Below are 12,142 nucleotides of genomic sequence, written 5' to 3' on the forward strand. Positions count from 1 at the left end.
TTTATCAAAGGACAAATTGACAGTCCGCCAGAACTCGACTTTGAATAGGTAACAGTACTGGTAATGAAAAGTTCGCAATTTACTTTCCGAACAATATTTTTGCTGTTTCTGGAAAATATGAAAAATTACGAGATCGAAACGGAGTGGAAGAGACGCACGAGGGCGTGCCACCATAGGCCGGCGCGGCCTGGCCTGGGCCCGCGCCGACCTATGGTCTGGCCGCCTCGTCGCCCCTTTCCGACTCTGGTTCGATCTGGTACTTTCCTTTTGTCGTGAAATTTTTTGCTATATAATCCCCCGGACCCCTGGAGGTCCGTATATCGTTTTCTCGACGTGTTTTGTTTCGAGCTGTTTTACGCCGCGAGGATCATTTTTTCAGTTTAGAAGCACCATGGTCTCCAAGAACAAGGGCAAGGAGTTTCCGGATGAAGATAATCGAGATCTTGGGTGGAAAGAGGAGGACAAGGACGTCAAGGAAGAGGATGAAGAAGAGGTGGAGGAAGATTCACGCGCACACCCGCGTGCTACCATCGCAAGCATCAAGGTGGTGGACAACCCTTTTAGTGCAAACAAGAGCGCAAGAATTCGCACTGGAGGAGCGGTTCCACGTCATTACCTAGCTCCGAAAACATCTTTATCAGGCATTCACCATCCCTTCCACAATCTAATTTTCATTAATCAAATTGAAGGGACTCCCAAGGCAGCATTGCCTACCAATTGGGATATAGATCGCTCTAACACTGCAGGAAGGAGGAAGCCTGAGGGTGAAGAGTGGGGAAATAACTCCAAGAGTTGGGACTCGCCGTCGGACAGACTTCTTAACCGCGTCGAGCACAATTCGGAGATGATTCGCAATCTCACATACAAGATTGATGAGCTTCAGGAGCTTATTGAGAAGCTTGTCAGGAATTCATCACCACCATCGTCGAAGGAGTAATTCATCATCGGTATTGGCATCCCCTTGGTTTGTTCCAAGCTTGGGGGAGTGCCGCGGTATCACATCATCACTATCTTTTGCTTTTTACTGTCAAGTAGTGTCATATCATGAGTAGGGAAGTTATCATATAAGATGGGTTGTAGTTTGGAAGTATCTCTCCTTTAGTTGGTTATCTATGTATCCCTTGGTGTGAGTTATCGTTATGGAATATTAATGAGAAGTCTTATCATTTACATATTGCACATCTTATTTTAGTTTGCAATCTCTATTATATGATTTACCTTGTTGTTAGTATTGGTATCACTTTGGGAGCATTGAATAAATCTATTTGGTTTTGGCAAACTTAGCATTGGTCAATAGCAACAACACTTTGAGGTTTAAGTAGAAAAGAGAAATACATGTAGTTATTTCATTGTCTTTCTTTCTTGTTAGCTCATAGCTTATTATTCTGAAGTTAAAATTGTTTGTGCTTACAAGGAAGATGCATGATTGTTTCTATCACATGTATATTTGTTTGTTTCCTTCAACTCTTATGCTTGCTAATTAGCCTTGCTAGCCAAAGACTTGTATTGAGAGGGAATACTTCTCGTGCGTCCAAACCTTAGCCCAAACCTATGTCATTTGTGTCCACCATACCTACCTACTACATGGTATTTTCTGCCATTCCAAGTAAATACTTCATGTGCTACCTTTAAACAATTCAAAACTTAGTATCTCTTATTTGTGTCAATGTTTTATAGCTCATGAGGAAGTATGTGGTGTTTTATCTTTCAATCTTGTTGGGCAACTTTCACCAATGGACTAGTGGCTTCATCCGCTTATCCAATAATTTTGCAAAAAGAGCTGGCAATGGGATTCCCAGTCCCAAACTAATTAAACTAATTAGACACTCCTCCATGTTATGTGATTGATGGACGGCACCCGAAGGATTCGGTTAGCCATGGCTTGTGTAAGCAAAGGTTGGGGGGAGTGTCATCATCATAATAAAACTAAAATAAAAAAGGCATTCCTTCATGGTATGAGATTGTTGGCAGGCACCCGAGGATTCGGTTAGCCATGGTATGTGAAAGAAAGGTTGGAAGGAGTGCCACACAAAATAAAAATAAAATGGGAGCCGCTCTTTGAAGGTTGTCTGGCAAGGGGGTTAGAGTACCCGCTACCAGTCGTTGACAACAACAAACACCTCTCAAAATGTTACTTTTATTATCTCTATATGATTTCAAAACTGAAAAAGCTCTAGCACATGATTTAATCACTGCTTCCCTCTGCGAAGGGCCTGTCTTTTACTTTATGTTGAGTCAGTAAACCTATTTCCCTCCATCTCAAGCAAGCATTTGAGTAGTTGTGATCAAACCATTATATTGTGATTTGCTTCATCATGTCTTTTATTCTTCCTTGTTTAGTACAAGTTTTATCTGAATGAATATAGCTTTGCAAGTTATCAATGATCATGAGGAGACTATTATGATTGAGTATGCAAGTTGTGCAATATAAACTTTAACATGAGAGCGCTGCTCAATAGATAAATATAACCTGTTAATTGTTCTCTGACCAAGAACGAAGTTTGCCATCACCAACTATGATTTCTTATGCACCTTAATTTGTGATTACCTTATACTTGTTTCAAGTTGAATTATATGAGGAAGTTGTTTACTAGAATGTCTTGTGTGAATGAATATGATGCTTCTTGTCCGCATTTTATTTATCGACTCTTCACTCCATAAACACGTGGTCCTGTTTACTGAGTTCAGTTTCGCTTGGGGACAAGCGAAGTCTAAGCTTGGGGGGAGTTGATACGTCCAATTTGCATCACTATTTTATATCATAGTTTGCTGTTATTCATTGATATATTTCATATTGGGACACAATACTTATGTTATTTCATCTATTTTGCATGTTTCATCATTATTGGAGGATCAAGCACCGGAGCCAGGATTCTGCTGGAAAAAGCACCGTCAGAACGCAATATTTCGGAAGATCAACTGTGGAAGGAAATTATACCAAAAATCCTATTTTTCAAGATGACGAAGGAAGCCAGAAGGAGGAGCTGAGAAGGCCCAAGGTGGGGCCAGACCACAGGCCGGCACGGCCCATGGCCTGGCCGCGCCACCTTGTGGTGTGGGGGCCCCACAGCCCCTTTCGCCTCCTTTTCTTCGCGAAACCCTTCGTCCCAAAAACCTAAGCTACAGAGGGTACCTCGCGAAGAGCCACAGCCGCCTCTGCGGGGCGGAGAACACCAGAGAGAAAAGAGCTCTCCGGCGGGCAGGAATCCGCCGGGGAAATTCCCTCCGAGAGGGGGAAATCGACGCCATCGTCACCGTCGTCGAGCTGGACATCATTTCCATCACCATCATCATCATCTCCACCATCATCACCGCCGTCTCCACCGCTGGACATCGTCACCGCTGTAGCAATTTGGGTTTGATCTTGATTGTTTGATAGGGGAAACTCTCCCGGTATCGATTTCTACTTGTTGTTGATGCTATTGAGTGAAACCATTGAACCAAAGTTTATGTTCAGATTGTTATTCATCATCATATCACCTCTGATCATGTTCCATATGATGTCTCGTGAGTAGTTCGTTTAGTTCTTGAGGACATGGGTGAAGTCTAAATGCTAGTAGTGAATTATGGTTGAGTAATATTCAATGTTATGATATTTAAGTTGTGGTGTCATTCTTCTAGTGGTGTCATGTGAACGTCGACTACATGACACTTCACCTTTATGGGCCTAGGGGAATGCATCTTGTACTCGTTTGCCGATCGCGGGGTTGCCGGAGTGACAGAAACCTAAACCCCCGTTGGTATATCGATGCAGGAGGGATAGCAGGATCTCAGAGTTTAAGGCTGTGGTTAGATTTATTCTTAATTACTTTCTTGTAGTTGCGGATGCTTGCAAGGGGTATAATCACAAGTATGTATTAGTCCTAGGAAGGGCGGTACATTAGCATAGGTTCACCCACACAACACTTATCATAACAATGAAGATTATTTAGCCGTATGTAGCGAAAGCACTAGACTAAAATCCCGTGTGTCCTCGAGAACGTTTGGTCATTATAAGTAAACAAACCGGCTTGTCCTTTGTGCTAAAAAGGATTGGGCCACTCGCTGCAATTGTTACTCTCGCACTTTACTTACTCGTACTTTATTCAACTGTTACATCAAAACCCCCTGAATACTTGTCTGTGAGCATTTACAGGGAATCCTTCATCGAAACTGCTTGTCAACACCTTCTGCTCCTCGTTGGGATCGACATTCTTACTTATCGAAAATACTACGATAAACCCCCTATACTTGTGGGTCATCAGTGAACCATGCGACAAGATATGTGGCATAGGTATTGGAACGTTTATGGTGTAATCACTTGGTGGTGGCACCGCATGATTACGCCCTAGACATTCCGCAACCGGTGTCTCATCCTTCCCCTTTGTTGAAGTGCCGGTCTCTCCAAGCCCTTCCTTTTGTGGATCTTTTGTCGATTGCGCGACAAAATCAATAAGAGGAAATTGACTAGCTTTTGGTGGGGGATCCTCGGCACTTGCCTTAGGATCTTTGATAGGGGTTGGCTTTTGAGCAACCAACTCCATCATCATTGCCTTCATTTGGCTAACAATGGATGACTCCAATTTCTTGAGGTCATCCAACGTAGCCATTGTGGTATCGATGGTAGATGATGGAGCGGGTGGCTCAAGGGAAGGTGACCCATTCACAACCTTCTCTTGTCCGGCCATTTCTTAGGCGGTAAAGCCCGATCAAGAAAACCTTGCTCTCATACCAATTGAATGGATCGTAGCTGACAAGAGGGGGGTGAATGGACGCTACATAAATTTTAAGCCTTTTTCAGTTTTAGCGGTGCGGAAGGTAAAGGTGATTGCTTTAGTTGCGGAGGTGTTCCTAGTATGATCCTAGGCAAGTGCAACAAGTAAAGGAAACAAGCACGGTAGTAAGAGTAAGAAGCGGGACAACCGGATTGCGCGGAGACGAGGCGAGGTTTGTTTCCCGTAGTTCCTCTCACAAAAGAGAGTACGTCTGCGTTGAGGAGGTGCTAGCCTCACACAAGAGGCTAGGCGGCCACACCACGAAGGAAGGCCTCACCTTCTTCCTCGAGAGAGCTCCACAAAGGGGCTCCCCCTTCTCCACTATGGCACCGGTCGAGGCGGTGGTTCCTTCACAAGGTTGGGGCGAGCTCCACAACACTAGGAGGCTCCCAACGACCTATGGAGCTAGCACAACACCAAGCTAGCCTCCATAGGTGCACTTCCTCCAAGATCCCACCATAGGAACCCTAACTCCAAGATCCACTAAGGACTAGAAGAATTGGTGAAATCTCTCTTGGTAGAACTATAGATCGGGGCATCCTCCACCACTCCTCAAAATTTGGGGAAGATTGGTTGAATGGTTGGGGTGATCCTCAAGGTTTAAGCTCAGCAACAATGGAGGAGAGAGAGAGAGAAGAGATAAAATCGTGGTTGGGAAGAAGGGCCCTTTAAATAGGCCCCCCCCCCGAAATCCAACCGTTATCTGCAGTTTTTGCCTAAGCGGTACTACCGCTTTGGTAAGCGGTACTACCGCTCTGGATTCAAAATCCCACAGAACTTAACCACGTGGACACATAGCGGTACTACCGCTCGTGGTACCGCTCGAGGTACCGCAATGGTCTCCAGAGCTTACTGGATCCTGATACGCATACAACACGCGTCCGTTGGGAACCCCAAGAGGAAGGTGTGATGCGTACAGCGGCAAGTTTTCCCTCAGTAAGAAAGCAAGGTTTATCAAACCAGTAGGAGCCAAGAAGCACGTTGAAGGTTGATGGCGGCGGAGTGTAGTGCGGCGCAACACCAAGGATTCCGGCGCCAACGTGGAACCTGCACAACACAACCAAATTACTTTGCCCCAACGTGACAGTGAGGTTGTCAATCTCACCGGCTTGCTGTAACAAAGGATTAGATGTATAGTGTGGATGATGATTGTTTGCAGAAAACAGTAGAACAAGTATTGCAGTAGATTGTATTCGTTTAAAAGAATGGACCGGGGTCCACAGTTCACTAGAGGCGTCTCTCCGATAAGAATAAGCATGTTGGGTGAACAAATTACAGTTGGGCAATTGACAAATAAAGAGGGCATGACCATGCACATACATGATATGATGAGTAGTGTGAGATTTAATTGGGCATTACGACAAAGTACATAGACCGATATCCAGCATGCATCTATGCCTAAAAAGTCCACCTTCAGGTTATCATCCGAACCCCTTCCAGTATTAAGTTGCAAACAACAGACAATTGCATTAAGTATGGTGCGTAATGTAATCAACAACTACATCCTTAGACATAGCATCGATGTTTTATCCCTAGTGGCAACAGCACATCCACAACCTTAGAACGGAGAGCATGAACCCACTATCGAGCATAAATACTCCCTCTTGGAGTTACAAGCAAAAACTTGGCCAGAGCCTCTACTAGTAACGGAGAGCATGCAAGATCATAAACAACACATAGATAATAGATTGATAATCAACATAGCATAGTATTCTCTATTCATCGGATCCCAACAAACACAACATGTAGCATTATAGATAGATGATCTTGATCATGTTAGGCAGCTCACAAGATCCAACAATGAAGCACAATTAGGAGAAGACGACCATCTAGCTACTGCTATGGACCCATAGTCCAGGGGTGAACTACTCACACATCACTCCGGAGGCGACCATGGCGGCGAAGAGTCCTCCGGGAGATGATTCCCCTCTCCGGCAGGGTGCCAGAGGCGATCTCCTGAATCCGCCGAGATGGGATTGGCGGCGGCGGCGTCTCTGGAAGGTTTTCCGTATCGTGGCTCTCGGTATTGGAGTTATTATCGACGAAGGCTTCTTATAGTCGGAGAGGTAGGTTTAGGGGCGACGCGAGGGGCCCACACACTAGGCCGGCGCGGCTAGGGCCTGGGCCGCGCCGCCCTAGCGTCTGGCCGCCTCGTCGCCCCACTTCGTATCTCCCCCGGTGTTCTGGAAGCTTCGTGGAAAAATAAGATCCTGGGCGTTGATTTCGTCCAATTCCGAGAATATTTCCTTACTAGGATTTCTGAAACCAAAAACCAGCAGAAAACAGCAACTGGCTCTTCGGCATCTTGTTAATAGGTTAGTGCCGGAAAATGCATAAATATGACATAAAGTATGCATAAAACATGTAGGTATCATCAATAAAGTGGCATGGAACATAAGAAATTATCGATACGTTGGAGACGTATCAGCATCCCCAAGCTTAGTTCCTGCTCGTCCCGAGTAGGTAAACGATAACAACGATAATTTCTGGAGTGACATGCCATCATACTCTTGATCATACTATTGTAAGCACATGTAATGAATGGAGCGATCAAAGCAATGTAAATGACATGAGTAAACAAATGAATCATATAGCAAAGACTTTTCATGAATAGTACTTTCAAGACAAGCATCAATAAGTCTTGCATAAGAGTTAACTCATAAAGCAATAATTCAAAGTAAAGGCATTGAAGCAACACAAAGGAAGATTAAGTTTCAGCGGTTGCTTTCAACTTGTAACATGTATATCTCATGGATATTGTCAACATAAAGTAATATAACAAGTGCAATATGCAAGTATGTAGGAATCAATGCACAGTTCACACAAGTGTTTGCTTCTTGAGATGGAGAGAGATAGGTGAACTGACTCAACATAAAAGTAAAAGAAAGGCCCTTCGCAGAGGGAAGTATTGATTGCTATATTTGTGCTAGAGCTTTGATTTTGAAAACATATAGAGAGCATAAAAGTAAAATTTTGAGAGGTGTTTGTTGTTGTCAACGAATGGTGGTGGGCACTCTAACCCCCTTGCCAGACAAACCTTCAAAGAGCGGCTCCCATTTTATTCTATTTTTGGGTGGCACTCCTTCCAACCTTTGCTTTCACAAACCATGGCTAACCGAATCCTCGGGTGCCTGCCAACAATCTCATACCATGAAGGAGTGCCTTTTTATTTTAGTTTTATTTAGATGACACTCCTCCCCACCTTTGCTTTCTCAAGCCATGGCTAACCGAATCCTTCGGGTGTCGTCCAACAATCACATATCATGGAGGAGTGTCTATTTTTGTTAATTAATTTGGGACTGGGAATCCCATTGCCAGCTCTTTTTGCAAAATTATTGGATAAGCGGATGAAGCCACTAGTCCATTGGTGAAAGTTGCCCAACAAGATTGAAAGATAAACACCACATACTTCCTCATGAGCTATAAAACATTGACACAAATCAGAGGTGATAATTTTTTGAATTGTTTAAAGGTAGCACTCAAGCAATTTACTTTGAAATGGCGGAGAAATACCATGTAGTAGGTAGGTATGGTGGACACAAATGGCATAGTGGTTGGCTCAAGGATTTTGGATGCATGAGAAGTATTCCCTCTCGATACAAGGCTTAGGCTAGCAAGGCTATTTGAAACAAACACAAGTATGAAGCGGTACAGCAAAACTTACATAAAAGACATATTTTAAACATTATAAGACTCTATACCGTCTTCCTTGTTGTTCGACCCTTACTAGAAATTATCTAGACCTTAGAGAGACCAATTATGCAAACCAAATTTTAGCAAGCTCTATGTATTTCTTCATTAATAGGTGCAAAGTATATGATGCAAGAGCTTAGACATGAGCACAACAATTGCCAAGTATCACATTATCCAAGACATTCTACCAATTACTACATGTAGCATTTCCCGTTTCCAACCATATAACAATTTAACGAAGCAGATTCAACCTTCGCCATGAATATTATGAGTAAAGCCTAAGGACATATTTGTCCATATGCAACAGCGGAGCGTGTCTCTCTCCCACACAATGAATGCTAGGATCCATTTTATTCAAACAAAACAAAAACAAAAACAAACCGACGCTCCAAGCAAAATACATAAGATGTGATGGAATAAAAATATAGTTTCACTAGAGGAACCTGATAATGTTGTCGATGAAGAAGGGGATGCCTTAGGCATCCCCAAGATTAGATGCTTGAGTCTTCTTGAAATATGTAGGGATGAACCACCGGGGCATCCCCAATCTTAGAGCTTTCACTCTCCTTGATCATATTATATCATCTCCCTCTCTTGATCCTTGAAAACTTCCTCCACACCAAACTCAAAACAACTCATTAGAGGGTTAGTGCACAATCAAAATTCACATGTTCAGAGGTGACATAATCATTCTTAACACTTCTGGACATTGCACAAAGCTACTGAAAGTTAATGGAATCGAAAAATCCATCAAGCATAGCAAAACAGGCAATGCGAAATAAAAGGCAGAATCTGTCAAAACAGAACAGTCCGTAAAGACGAATTTTATTGAGGCACCAGACTTGCTCAAATGAAAATGCTGAAATTGAATGAAAGTTGCGTACATAAATGAGGATCACTCACGTAAACTGGCATAATTTTTTGAGTTACCTACAGAGAATTAGGCCCAGTTCGTGACAGCAAGAAATCTGTTTCTGCGCAGTAATCCAAATCTAGTATGAACCTTACTATCAAAGACTTTACTTGGCACAAAAATGCAACAAAACTAAGATAAGGAGAGGTTGCTACAGTAGTAACAACTTCCAAGACTCAAAAATAAAATAAAGGTACAGTAGTTAAATCATGGGTTGTCTCCCATAAGCGCTTTTCTTTAACGCCTTTCAGCTAGGCGCAGAAAGTGTGTATCAAGTATTATCAAGAGACGAAGCATCAACATCATAATTTGTTCTAATGATAGAATAAAAAGGTAACTTCATTCTCTTTCTAGGGAAGTGTTCCATACCTTTCTTGAGAGGAAATTGATATTTAATATTACCTTCCTTCATATCAATGATAGCACCAACAGTTCGAAGAAAAGGTCTTCCCAATATAATGGGACAAGATGCATTGCATTCAATATCCAAGACAACAAAATCAACGGGGACAAGGTTATTGTTAACGGTAATGCGAACATTATCAACTCTCCCCAAAGGTTTCTTTGTAGAATTATCAGCAAGATTAATATCCAAATAACAATTTTTCAATGGTGGCAAGTCAAGCATATTATAAATTTTTCTAGGCATAACGGAAATACTTGCACCAAGATCACATAAAGCATTACAATCAAAGTCATTGACCTTCATCTTAATGATGGGCTCCCAACCATCCTCTAGCTACCTAGGAATAGAAGCTTCGCGTTCTAGTTTCTCTTCTCTAGCTTTTATGAGAGCATTTGTAATATGTTTCATGAAAGCCAAATTTATAGCACTAGCATGAGGACTTTTAGAAAGTTTTTGTAAGAATTTTATAACTTCAGAGATGTGGCAATCATCAAAATCCAAACCATTATAATCTAAAGCAATGGGATCATTGTCCCCAATGTTGGAAAAAATTTCAGCAGTTTTATCACAGGCAGTTTCAGCAGTTTTAGCAGTTTCAGGCAGTTTTTCACGCTTTGCATTAGAAGTGGAAACATTGCCAACACCAATTATTTTACCATTAATAGTAGGAGGTGCAGCAACATGTGGAGCATTAGCGTTACTAGTGGTGGTAATAGTCCAAACTTTAGCTATATTATCTTCTTTAGCATTTTCTTCTCTTTCCCACCTAGCACGCAATTCGGCCATCAATCTTATATTCTCATTAATTCTAACTTGGATGGCATTTGCTGTAGTAACAATTTTATTATTATTATTTTCATTAGGCATAACTTTCGATTTCAAAAGATCAACATCAGCAGCAAGACTATCGACTTTAGAAGCAAGTATATCAATTTTCCCAAGCTTTTCTTCAACAGATTTGTTAAAAGTAGTTTGTGTACTAATAAATTCTTTAACCATAGCTTCAAGTCCAGGGGGTGTATTCCTATTATTGTTGTAAGAAAGAATTACCATAGCCATTGCCATTATTATAAGGATATGGCCTATAGTTGTTACTAGAATTGTTCCGGTAAGCATTGTTGTTGAAATTATTATTTTTAATGAAGTTTACATCAACATGTTCTTCTTGGGCAACCAATGAAGCTAATGGAACATTATTAGGATCAATATTTGTCCTACTATTGATAAGCATAGACATAATAGCATCAATCTTATCACTCAAGGAAGAGGTTTCTTCGACAGAATTTACCTTCTTACCTTGTGGAGCACTTTCCGTGTGCCATTCAGAGTAATTAATCATCATATTATCAAGAAGCTTTGTTGCGTCGCCTAGAGTGATGGACATAAAGGTACCTCCAGCAGCTGAATCCAATAGGTTCTATGAAGAAAAATTCAGTCCTGCATAAAAGGTTTGGATGATCATCCAAGTAGTCAGTCCATGGGTTGGGCAATTTTTAACCAAAGATTTCATTCTTTCCCATGCTTGTGCAACATGCTCATTATCCAATTGTTTAAAATTCATTATGCTACTTCTCAAAGATATAATTTTAGCAGGAGGATAATATCTACCAATAAAAGCATCCTTGCATTTAGTCCATGAATCAATACTATTCTTAGGCAGAGATAGCAACCAATCTTTAGCTCTTCCTCTTAATGAGAAAGGAAACAATTTTAATTTTATAATGTCACCATCTACATCCTTATACTTTTGCATTTCACATAATTCAACAAAATTATTAAGATGGGCAGCAGCATCATCAGAACTAACACCAGAAAATTGCTCTCTCATAACAAGATTCAGTAAAGCATGTTTAATTTCAAAGAATTCCGCTGTAGTAGCAGGTGGAGCAATAGGTGTGCATAAGAAATCATTATTATTTGTGGTTGTGAAGTCACACAACTTAGTATTTTCAGGAGTACCCATTTTAGCAATAGTAAATAAAGCAAACTAGATAAAGTAAATGCAAGTAACTAATTTTTTTGTGTTTTTAATATAGAGATTGCAAACAAGACAGTAAATAAAGTAAGACTAGCAACTAATTTTTTTGTTATTTGATTTAGTGCAGCAAACAAAGTACTAAATAAAATAAAAGCAAGACAAAAACAAAGTAAAGAGATTGGAGGTGGAGACTCCCCTTGCAGCGTGTCTTGATCTCCCCGGCAACGGCGCCAGAAAAAGAGCTGCTGGCGTGCACTTGACGTGGGAGTCAGAAATCTTTGTGGTGTAACTTTTCTTCAGGTCCCCGGCAACGGCGCCAGAAAAAGAGCTTGATACGCGTACAACACGCGTCCGTTGGGAACCCCAAGAGGAAGGTGTCATGCGTACAGCGGCAAGTT

This window comes from Lolium perenne, chromosome 1 (genome assembly GCF_019359855.2).
Source record: "Lolium perenne isolate Kyuss_39 chromosome 1, Kyuss_2.0, whole genome shotgun sequence".
Lineage (NCBI taxonomy): Eukaryota > Viridiplantae > Streptophyta > Magnoliopsida > Poales > Poaceae > Lolium > Lolium perenne.